Here is an 11024-nt window from a genome sequence, read left to right as displayed (position 1 = left end):
GTTGAACGGTGGCGTGTCTGCCGCTTACCTCGTTGAAGAACCACAGGAGCAACTAACACTTTTGTGGCACTGACTGTGTGCCTGGCAATGTTCTCCACACTTTCCATGTACTGACTCACTCGGGTGAGTGCCTTCTCACCCAATCCTGGGAAGTCGGTGCTGTTTTCTTCTGCATAGTAGAGGTGCAGTGACGTGACTCGCTTGCCTGGTGTCCCCAGTCGGTGGTAGATGTGGTTTTTGAGCCCTCGCCGTCCGTCTCCAGAGTCCACACTCCTTCCTGAAAGCTGTGCTGTGCTGAGTGGCAAGCAATTAGTGTTGTGCCGGGAACACAGTAGGTGCTCAAGAAGAGAGCAGCGATCACTAGATCACGGACGCTGCTTGTCATGCCTTCTGCTCTCCTCTTCACTGGGAAATTCCTAGTGCGATGTCTTCTTGTTTTTAATTGATAGGTCCGAAGATTATTGCATTTTATGTTCTTGCTGATTTCAACTTTTATTTGCTAAGCAAGTGTATATGACAGTTTGTTTAGTCAAATGAATCCAGCCTTAGTTGTCATTCCTTCCATCAGTGAAACTGTTCCAGACCAAGATAACTGTTTCATCAAAAACATTTTTAGTTCAGATGACAGACACAAGATTGTTTTGGCCTGTCAGTATCTTATTAAAAAAAACTCATTTTATTCATGTGAATTTGACGCTTCTACTTCATACAATTCCCTAAGATGCTAACTCTTCATACCTTTTCAGTGTTTGTAAACATTTCTTGAGATTCTAGTGTTTTCTACTGCTAGCCAGTGAAAAACAAATTCTCTGTATTGAAACTATTTCTCCCTTTCTCTAGGTCTAGACAGTTTCTGACGTGCGCTCCTAAGTTACTCCATAATCCTGTTCACAGACTCTATTTCACTTGACCTGTTCCCTGGATAAGGGCAAAGTTTGGTACTCTTCGTATAACATGTTGGCACTGGAAAATTTACAAGAATGCACCCTGTAAGAGAAAGTTTCCATTCTGAAACTGTTTACAAACTTCACATATCCCAAATCCTCATGTTTTATTCCACTGGAGTATTACGCAAAGAGTGGAAGGCTGGCAAAGATTTCAGTGATTATCCACTCTGTTCTGTAACTTCACTAAACTTGAGGACAGGGATCATATGCTTGTATTTTAATGAAGCCTGATAGAGCCTTTCTCATGAGGATACCTGATAGGTAGTTGATAATGGTTGAATATATGCGTAAATTGAAGAAATGAAAGGGGACAGATGTGGTCCTCTTGATGGACTGATTTTACTCAGGTTTTCATCTATAGATAATGTGTGAGCATGCATGTGTATAGTGTAGACGAAACAGTACTTTTGAAAATGAGAAACACACTTGTTAGTAAGCTGCTGTAAACACAGACCTGTACAGGTACAGGTAAAATGTCAGCAGGTTTTTGTGCTCTAACATTTGTCAGACTATTAGTATGATAAGGATAATGTTCATTGACAGAAGTGGTTTCCAGTCTGCAATGATGTGACACAGCAGATTTTGGAGATCGGTTCAACCTTAGTGGGACTTGATTTTGTACTTCTCCACGAAACGGAAAGAAGCCCTCTTGGGGTTAGGTGACCTTTCACTTGTAGTGAGGAGTTTATCTCACTAGTTTTCTTTTCCAGATGGCTTTTAATCCAAGGATGAAAACCTGATTAGCCTCGATTTCCCTTGATACCCCCTTCTCTTACAGCTTCATCAGATTTATTGAAAAGATGGGGGGAAAACTGGCAAACAAAAAACAGGTAGCGTAAGCCTTAAGAAAGTGATGGAAGGATGATGTAGGACCTGTACCTAAGCATAGTTTTTGTTTAAGTATGGGTTTTTAATCAGATAATAAATGCACTGGTTTAAAAGGTCAAATAGTACAGAAAGGGGGGTTTGAACTGAAAAACATCAGTCCCTGCCATTTCTCCAGTTCTGGTTCCCAGAAGCAATTTCTTCTTATTTTTACCTTCGTATTTCAAAATAGTATTTTTAAGCAGCTGTATCTTCATTCATCCATTTTAGAGATGACATATTGATTTTCTGTTATGGGAGACAGGAGGAGCGAGCATTTCACTGCCTCTCTTTCTTACTACCCACCTCCATTCCCTGCACAGATGTATCATAATTTGGGGTTATTTAATTATTTAAATTGCATTATTATGATCACATAAATATTGTTCACCCCCAAACCAAGTAGTTAGTTGAGTGTGTTTTCTCTATTGTGTAACTGTACTTTTTCAGAAGTTAATAATTACCTTGTTTTTAAAATTTGCTCCATTTTCTTATTCCCGTTACCGTGTTTCATACCATCAACAGCCTTTCAACAGAATTTCCCACACGACCACTCGTCTGCTAGGACCATTTCCCTCTCCCCTCCACCAGAAGCCACCCTGTTCAGCGCCCCGTTCTTCCTGCTCCACACTGCAGTGGTTTTCCTCTAAGCCCCAGCTTCCCAGTCAGTGTATTCAGAATGGATCCCCACAGGCCAGGGGGAGCGGAGCCTGGCTCAGCAGGGGTCCTGAGAGGCCTCATCTATGTGCCCCAGAAATGTTTTCAAGAAAGGTTAGAAAGTACTCTGCGTTCGTTTGCTCTAACCAAATACCACAGACTGAGGACTTAACAGAAATTTATTTTCTCACAGTTCTGGAGCCTGAAGTCCGAGGTCAAGGCCGTGGCAGGTTTGGCTTCTTCTCTACCTCCTTCTGTGGCTTGCAGGCAGCCAAGTGGTCCCTGTGTCCTCACACAGTCTTTTCTCTGCGTGCCTGAACCCTGATGGCTCTCCCTCTTCTTACAGGGACACAGCCATATTGGATTAAGGCCCACCCCATGACCTCATTTAGCCTTAATATCCTCTTTAAAGACCCTGTCTCCAAATAGGGTCACATTCGGAGGTCTCCTGGGGGTTAGGACTTCAACATAGGAATCTGAAGGTGGGGGACACATTCCATAAGACACACTAGATGTGCTCAGTGGTAGTCATTTATGGAATTCCCATTTGAACCCCTTGTGCTTGACTCATCCCATGTCATCCCCACTCCCACCCTTCCACCACAGTGGAATAGTCTGTTCATTCAATTGCTTGAGAAAGGATGCACTAGAAGTTTTTTGTTTTTTTTTTTAAGATCGTGTATATCGGAACATGTTCTGCCCTCATACTTGATTTATATTCTGGTTGGTTTTAGAATTCTAGATTAAAAAATTCTTTACTCTAAGATTCTAATGACATTGCTGCATTATCATCTGGATTCCATGTTACATTATTTTTCCTGATCTGTGTGTATGTGCACCCTGTTTCACTCTCTTTCCCTTCCTTCCCCCTCCTCACTTGCCTCCCCCTCCCCACAAAGCTTTTACTATCCTTCTTCTGTTCTGGGAATTCTAAAATTTTCATTTCTTGTCCTAGGAAATCAGGTACCCTTTCTGGAAGTTCAGGGTCTTTCCATTTTTGGACATTCTCTTATTTTGTTGATAATCTCCCTTCATCATGTTCCTCATTGTCTATTTCCTTATCTTCTTGATTTTCTTTGTAGGAGATTTGAATTTTAGTTTCCAGATTTTTTTTTTTTAAAGATTTTATTTATTTGTTTGACAGAGGGAGATCACACGTAGGCAGAGAGGCAGAGAAAGAGGAGGAAGCAGGCTCCCTGCTGAGCAGAGAGCCCAATGTGGGGCTCCATCCCAGGACCCTGGGGTCATGACCTGAGCCGAAGGCAGAGGCTTTAACCCACTGAGCCACTCAGGCGCCCCTAGTTTCCAGATTTTTTTAACCTATTTTAATTTCTAGTAAAAATTTTAAGTTTAATTTTTAGTCTTTTTTATAGCAGTGAGTATATATTTTTAGCATTATTTTCATTTTTAGTTTTAGTTTTTTGTTTTTTTTTTCTTTTCAGCTTTCTTCTGTTCCTAATTGTCTGTATTCCTTGAGTCTTCCCCTTCTGTGTGTTTTCGCGTCTGATTGTCATTGTGTTTCTGTTAAAATAATTTTATATGTGGTTAAATATCCAGAATACCCTGTTGGCTAACTCAGGTAAGTACATTTTAGGTTCACCGAGGATAGGAAACACACCCTACTAATTTATTTTACTTCCAAAGCACCCAGCACAGCACTTTGCCTATAATGTGGTTTCCCGTGACTGTGTTTGTGGAATAATTTATTAAGTAGAGTATCTTAAATGTACAGACACAATAAGCCAAAATCATCTTCCCCAAATTAGTGCAACTTATTCTTCCTCATAATTATCAGAAGTGGGATGGGTCATCGTTGTCTAGACTGGTGTCGGAGCCTCACCACCCAAGGCTCCAGCTCCCCAGGCATAACTAAAATCACAAGCTCCCTGGGCTTTTCCAGCTGAGTCACTAAGTATGCATGCCCACCCCGGGCACCGATGGGAATGTGTCTTGACAGTCCCACAGAAATCTGTTTTGTCATATTTCAGTCACCACTGTGGGCTCAAAACTCTGCTGGGCTCATAGGAGCTAGAAGGGACATGCCGCCTCTGTTAAGGCCCATCAAGAGTTGTCTCTGCCCCTGAAGCAGCAAGAGGAGTACAAAGGGTCACATGTGGCCACAGGCTAAATGCCATGAGGAAGACCAGTAGTGAGAGCAGGTGGGAGTTATTTGTGGGTAGGAATAAAATCTTGGAGTTTGAAAAGACCTTTTAGAAGTCTGGTCTGGGTCCATCTTCCTGGAATAAGAATTCTTTTAGCTTATCTTTGGCAGGTGGTTTTCCACTTTGTGTGTGCCGGTGAGGGGAAGCCCCTCCTGCTTTCCAAGGCAGCTGCTCTGTGGTGCTCCCATTCTGATGGTTCTGTGGAGCCCGAGTGCGCTGCTCTGGAGCGTACAGCCGTCATCCTGCCCTGAGCTGTGTGGGTCCTGAATGGATGCCTTCCCCTTTTCTGCATGGCCGCCCTCTGTTCAGCATTTAAAGAAGGCCTTCCGGTTGGGAAAAAGTGGGGCAAAGAGGTAGAGGTCTTGAGCCCTAATCAAACGAGCTGTTTTGTCTCTTTATGCCTTGGTCCCCCCGTCTTTGAAATGGGGACAGTTGCCTAGGAGTTGTCACTGGGATTGACGGAATCGATGTGTGTAGAGCAGCAAAGCCAGTGTCTGGTGCACAACCAGCAGCCAGGAAAGGTGAGCGGCTGCTGTTAGGCCTGTCCCAGGTCCCTTGCAGAGCAGGCAGGAAAGGAAGGCTCGAGACTGGGTGAGGTGGATGCAGCGGGGCCTGGGAAATGGGTGGGCGAGTCACGGGGCTTGTTGACCTGCAGGGACAAACAGGAAGAAGCCCCTGGGCCTGGCTTTAAGCTTGGTAAGTGATGGCACCAGTCACAGAGCAGCTTTGTCTCATTGAACTTGAGGTGATAGAGGATCATCTCAGGTGCTGATGTCATTAGCTCGTTCATTGATCGTGCTTTCACATTGTCCCAGACAGGCACTCTTCTGGGTACGGGAAATGCAGAGGTCAGCAGGACTGACAGGGTCTGTCCTCTCCTGGAATGGGAGTGTGTGCTCAGGAGGAGCACTGCCAGAGTGGGGGCAAGTGATGCCCTCGGGCGGTGCTCTGGAGGCCCGGCCAGCAGGACTTGCTGGTGGCTGAGGTGTTGGGCGAGGAAGGGCAGGAGCTGAAGGTGATGACGAGGCCTGAGCAGCTGCTGCTGCATTTACCAAGCGGCGGCGGACTGGGGAGGGGGTGTTGGGAGTTGGGCAGGGGCAGGGGTTGAGTATTTGGGACCTCAGGTCTGAGAGAACCCCAGGAGACTCCAAGTAAAGATGTTAGGTGCACACTTGGATATAGAGTCTGGAGCTCCAGGGAGGGGTGAAGGCTGCAGATAAAATGTGGACTTCATGTGCATGAAAATTTGTAGCACTTTTTACCTTCTGCATTAGTAGGTTTCAAGCATTTTCCTTCTGTCCTTAATCTAATTGGTATCGTTACTCCTACTCTGTAGAACCTGAACCATGAGGCTCAGGGAGATGCTGAGTAGCTTACCTACTGCAGCTCTTTGCTGGCAGAGTCAGGATTCAAATCCAGGTTTTTGGTCTGGGTACCTTTCCTACTCTGGTAAATCTCGTTAAAGGTGACTCTTGTCTCTTCTGATTCACTTTACCCCCAGATTGGCATATTCCCTGGGAATCCCCCCGCCTTGAGAGAAACAACCTTTTCTTGAAACTGAAACCTCTTATTTCTTACATCTTTCCTGTATCTCCTCCTTAAGGCGGTCATTTTCTCAAAATCCCCATTCTTAGATAAGCAGGTTTACAGGCTGTTCTCTGCCACGAGTCTGGAGCCCGTACTAATCCGTGCGTACTTCGTTCCAGAACTACCTGCCAAACCCCCATATTAAGACAGACTAGTAACATAAAGCTCTTTGTCAGGAACCCCTTCCCTTCTAACATCAATTCATTGTAAAACACAGTCCCTGTTCCCTTTTTTCATCAGTCCTCTGGCCAGGCTTTCATGGCCTTGGTTAAAATTCTGTCAAAAATTGAGCAGATATTGAAAGGAAGTAAATTGTTGAGCCCTCAACTTTGACCCCTCCCCCTGATTCCTCTGGCTGGCTGGGATAGTTGGGGCCCTGAGGGACAGTGAGGACAGTGAGCTGGTTTGGAGCATTCACGTGCGGTGGACACAGTTCTTGGCATCTGCAAAGAACCGTAAGACCCAGCCGCCTTAGTGCAGCTGGAACTGCTTCAGGCCCAGGATAGCTGGATGTTGGCAAATGGGATGTGAAGGGGTTGGAGAAGGTAGTCCCCAGCCTCAGCCGTGCTCTCCGAGGTTGTCATGAAATGAACTGACAATGTTCCCTAATGCTGGGAGTGAACGGTCACACCACGATTCCTGCAGTGATTTGGTTCTCTTTGGGCCCAGACACATGCCAGAGGAAGAGCAGAGTTAGCCGGACTTCGTTTTCACTCCCGGAAGGCAGGATTGTCTGGAAATAGTATTTCGTCCTTCATAGCATTACCCACAAGTGGACACATATGTGGGTTCTACGAGCAGATGTAAGGATCATTTTGATTTAATGGATCTTCATGCCCGTTTCTTTTTCCCTCCTGCGCTGAGAGCATCGCATGTGTGATCTCTGGTGTTTGGAAAGCAGCACGTGCTGCAGATTGCCTGATTGTCATCCCTTGTCGGTGGTTCACTTTGACGAAGCTGTTGTGAGCAAGGATCCCTCTGGTGCACGTGGGGTGTGGAGATTGCATTTCCACTCCAGCAATTAGAGGAGACTTCAGAATCCACGTTCACAGAACTTAAGTGACTGTCCTGCTCAAGCCTGATCAGCTCCAAGGTGGGGGGTGTCATGAGTAGCTGAGGGAGACAAACGTGAAGCGGAGGCCACTCGGCCGTGGTTCTGGGCCGGGTGTCGTACCAGCTCTGGGGGCCGATGGCAGAGGACAGGGCGAGGGGCGGACTGGAGCAGGAGCTCCAGCACCAAGTCGTCGGGAGCCCGCGTCCGTGCCGGGCGACAGGTAGGCAGTGAGGTCACTGACCGGAGAAGACCCACTGAAAAACCAAAGTGTTGGAGCAGGAGCTGTTCAAAACGTCACAGCCTCGTAAGCAGCGTCGCCTTCCGTGACCTCAGGAGTGGAGGAGCGCGAGCGGAGAGCCAGGTGCGGAGGAAGAAGGAAGTCTTGTGTGAAGAGGAGGGTGTCACAGCACAGAGACGACTCCAGCCTCAGTGGAAGGCAGGAGTCCCTCCCTGCACACTTTTTAGATAAGGGAATTCAGAGAATTGTAGTGCAGCACAGCCCTCCTTTGGGTCTTCCTGAGGCCTGTTCTGTATCTCATCCCTAAATGCCGCTGAATCCGCTCCCCCCCAGAAGAGCTGGGCCTTTGATCAAGAATCTCTAGAGCAGTCCCTCTTCGGTAGAATGCAAAATACTTCCACACACCGAAGTTGTGCATTTGTTGTGTTGGCTTACAATGGAAGGAAAGTTTTGTTCAGTGTGTTTTGACCTCTGCTGGGGAGAGTATTAAAACCCTGAAGTCTTGTCCTCTTTTCCAAGTGTTCTAGACCTCTAGGTACCTTTGAAGGACTTTAGCAATAGGAGCACAGTGATGCTGCATGGGGGAAAACAGAGCAGAACGTGGATCTAGAATGTTCTTTATGTTTTGTCTTCATATTGTTCTTCAGTTTGTACACAGAGTTGCAGGGAGAAGAAGACATTCCCATATGTGATTGGAGTCATGTCTGAAATGAGATTTTTTATTAAAGTCAAAATTACGTATTTTTGCCTCTCGAGCTTTGGTATAAGTTCTGTATGAAGGGAACTCATCAAAGGCAAACATTTTTAATCTTGAGCCTTGCTTTTTCTGATGGTTATTTCATTCATGAGAAGGGTGAGCAGATTTCCTGCTCTTTTTTAAAAAAGGAATGTTTAGCAGAAACTATCTGTCAGCCTAAGGAGTTCCCAGGTTAAGTTTCCCTTCAGAGTGCAGACAAACCAAATTATTATATTTCCAGATTTCCTCCTACTTTTGCTGCCCTTCACAACGAGGGAGGAAAAAGTGGACCCCTTTGATGTGGGGGGAAAAAAAGCAATATATCACTTCCCTGAAAGAACATTTCTCAGTCTCTCATGTGAAAAAGGATTAGCACCTCCAACAAAGGTCCTGTAGATCACAGAATCGGGCAGCAATACCAAATAGTACTCCTAAGGAGAGGAAAAACTGTATTTGAGCAAGAGTGTTTGTCCTGGCAAACAGAAGCTTTTTAATAACTGCAAATCTGAGATAAAGGCCTACGCTCCTCGGAGTCTCCCCGTAAATCCTCAGCCAGTCTAAACAGAGCGAAGCTGACTTGTTTTAAAATAGAAGTATAGCCTTGTCAAAATACAGTGTTTTCGTAGACCGGCTCCGACTACCTGTGGTTCCTAAGGATCCCATATTTACGGATAAAATGGTTTGTAAGATTCTTCTTTGACCCTCTCATGTCAACGGCAGTTTGTCAGAAGGCGGCTTGCTTCTATTTCGCGTTGATAGAAGTTGTTCCAAAGCAAAACAAGTTGCTGAATTAATGCATTAAAGTTATTCAGCAAAACAAGTTGCTGAGTTACTGTATTAAGATTTTGGTTGAGTGTTTATTAGACGAAAAGGAAACCCATCCTGACTTCCCAGCACGTTACTGAATCCTGACGCGTTTGGTATAAAGAGGCTGTGGGAAGTAAGAAAATGCCAATTCTTGTGTGCCAGAAAAGCTGAGAGGGAAGTTCGTTCAGTCAGTTTCGGTGCAAAACTTTGCTTTTTCCAGGTGTTCGTGTACTTCCTTTTTCTGGAGTCTGTTTTCTAAAATTGAGAGAATGAAAAGGCTCTGATTGAAGATATCATCATACTAATAGCACCTTGTACACATGTGGCACTTGAGGTGCCTCCAATCCTCTCTGCTAGCTGCAGCTTCAAAGTCTGCATGTCGTTGGCTCCCTACTTTGCTTGATCCTGCTTGAATGAAAGATTCTACGTGGGAGGGGAGAAGGGGGCCGATGGAGCGACCAGTGGGAGCCCCGGGACGAGGGGTAGGATGCCAAGTGACCCTTCAGAATTTTGGTCCAAAAACAAATTCTGGGTACTCTTTAATGTGAGAAATCAGGATTATTTTGTCCACATAGACCCCTTAATTGTAAGATTTTTTTTTTTTAATTTACTTTTTTAAGAACAAATTTTAGTCTTCGGTAGCTAGTTAGTAACCGTCTGACCTTTCAGTAAATACCCAACTAAAGCTTTGAAATTAGGGTGTTTAGTGTTTTATGGCCCAGAATAAAAATCTCCAATTCTGTTTCCAAATAGTGTAGCCTCAACACATTTTATTAAGCTCTTGACACATTCAGCCGTGTGTATTTTGTAAAGTTCCTATGGGTTATTGTTTTACAATAGCTGCTTCCAGAAGCATTGTAAGGGTTTCAATTAATCAGCCCTTTGTGTGCTTCAGACTATGCAAATTTATCACATCAAACCATTCAACTGCTCATGGGAAAGCCGTGTAAAAACTGTATTGTCTTCTAGCGCCTCCTCTCATTTAGAGTGATGTTTTAATAAGAAAGCTAATCAAGTTTTCTTATGCATTATTTATCTGTTAACATGTAAGGAAGAGCCGAATTAAAATTATGTCAACCGGGATATGGCAAGAGATGTGATAGATCTGGAAGTGATTCAACGGCAAAACAAAGCTCATATGATTCAACAGTTTTTGTCTCCTCCCCTCCCCCTGGGGATTATTTAAGGTGCTGGTGTGAAAAATAAAAGAAGGTTAATTCAATAACTGGAAAGGCGGGAGGGGAGAAAGGAGGAGCCACCTGTGTTCGCCTTCACGTTTTTGATTGAGAGATTTACATTTCTGAATGTAGAAAGGCTTATCGAGAGGAGTTCATTCAAAGCGAAACACTTCTTCCTTGATACAAACAGCCAAACTGGAAAGCATCCCCGTTGCTTACCGTGCTTTCATCATTTAGTCCCTCTTTCGCCCTAGAAGTCCACAACCCAGGCCCTGTGGGTAGTAAAGTTAGTCGGGAACCCCATCCTGCTGATGTGAGATGGTCCGAACAGCCAGGCCCCAGTGAGCTTTTCGGCCGCTCCTTCTGTTCATTAGGCTGGTCTCTGCTTTGCTGGTTTGCTTCCTGCTGAGAGTCATTAGGTTTCTTATATAATAATAATTCCTTGTATTTAGATGCTGCCTTTCTCTAAGGACCTTAAAGTACCTCTCAGACATTAGCTCATCTGTTCTTCTAACACAATTGCCTCATGAGATAGGTGCTAATTATTCCCATTACAAAGACCAAACAACTAAGGCTCACCAGAAAGTGGTGCTTTTGCTGCAGCCAGAGCAGCACAATGTCACTTAATGGCAGAGAGTCAAATTAAGGTCGCCCGATTACTTGGTATCCTGCCTTACTTAGATCTGAGAATCCGGGGCGGGGGGGAGCCCTTTGTAGATGGAACCCCCTCAATCCACGAACCTCATTAACACCAGGCGTGGCCAAGTGGTCACTCACTGAACACCCACACTTTT

The 11024-nt window shown here is 45.0% G+C and overlaps 1 protein-coding gene across 1 annotated transcript in view; it reads left to right on the top strand.

Annotated features, from left to right (window-relative positions):
• The window catches only part of LOC111157663 (RNA polymerase III subunit B), a 105763-nt gene that overhangs the window by 76889 nt on the left and 17850 nt on the right, over positions 1-11024 (top strand). The gene's annotated exons all lie outside the window — the stretch shown is intronic.

This window comes from Enhydra lutris, unplaced genomic scaffold (genome assembly GCF_002288905.1).
Source record: "Enhydra lutris kenyoni isolate GAN:26980312 unplaced genomic scaffold, ASM228890v2 scaffoldscaffold55, whole genome shotgun sequence".
Classification (NCBI taxonomy): Eukaryota; Metazoa; Chordata; class Mammalia; order Carnivora; family Mustelidae; genus Enhydra; species Enhydra lutris.
The sequence above is the reverse complement of the archived record's forward strand: the minus strand, read 5'-3'. Positions and strand labels throughout refer to the sequence as shown.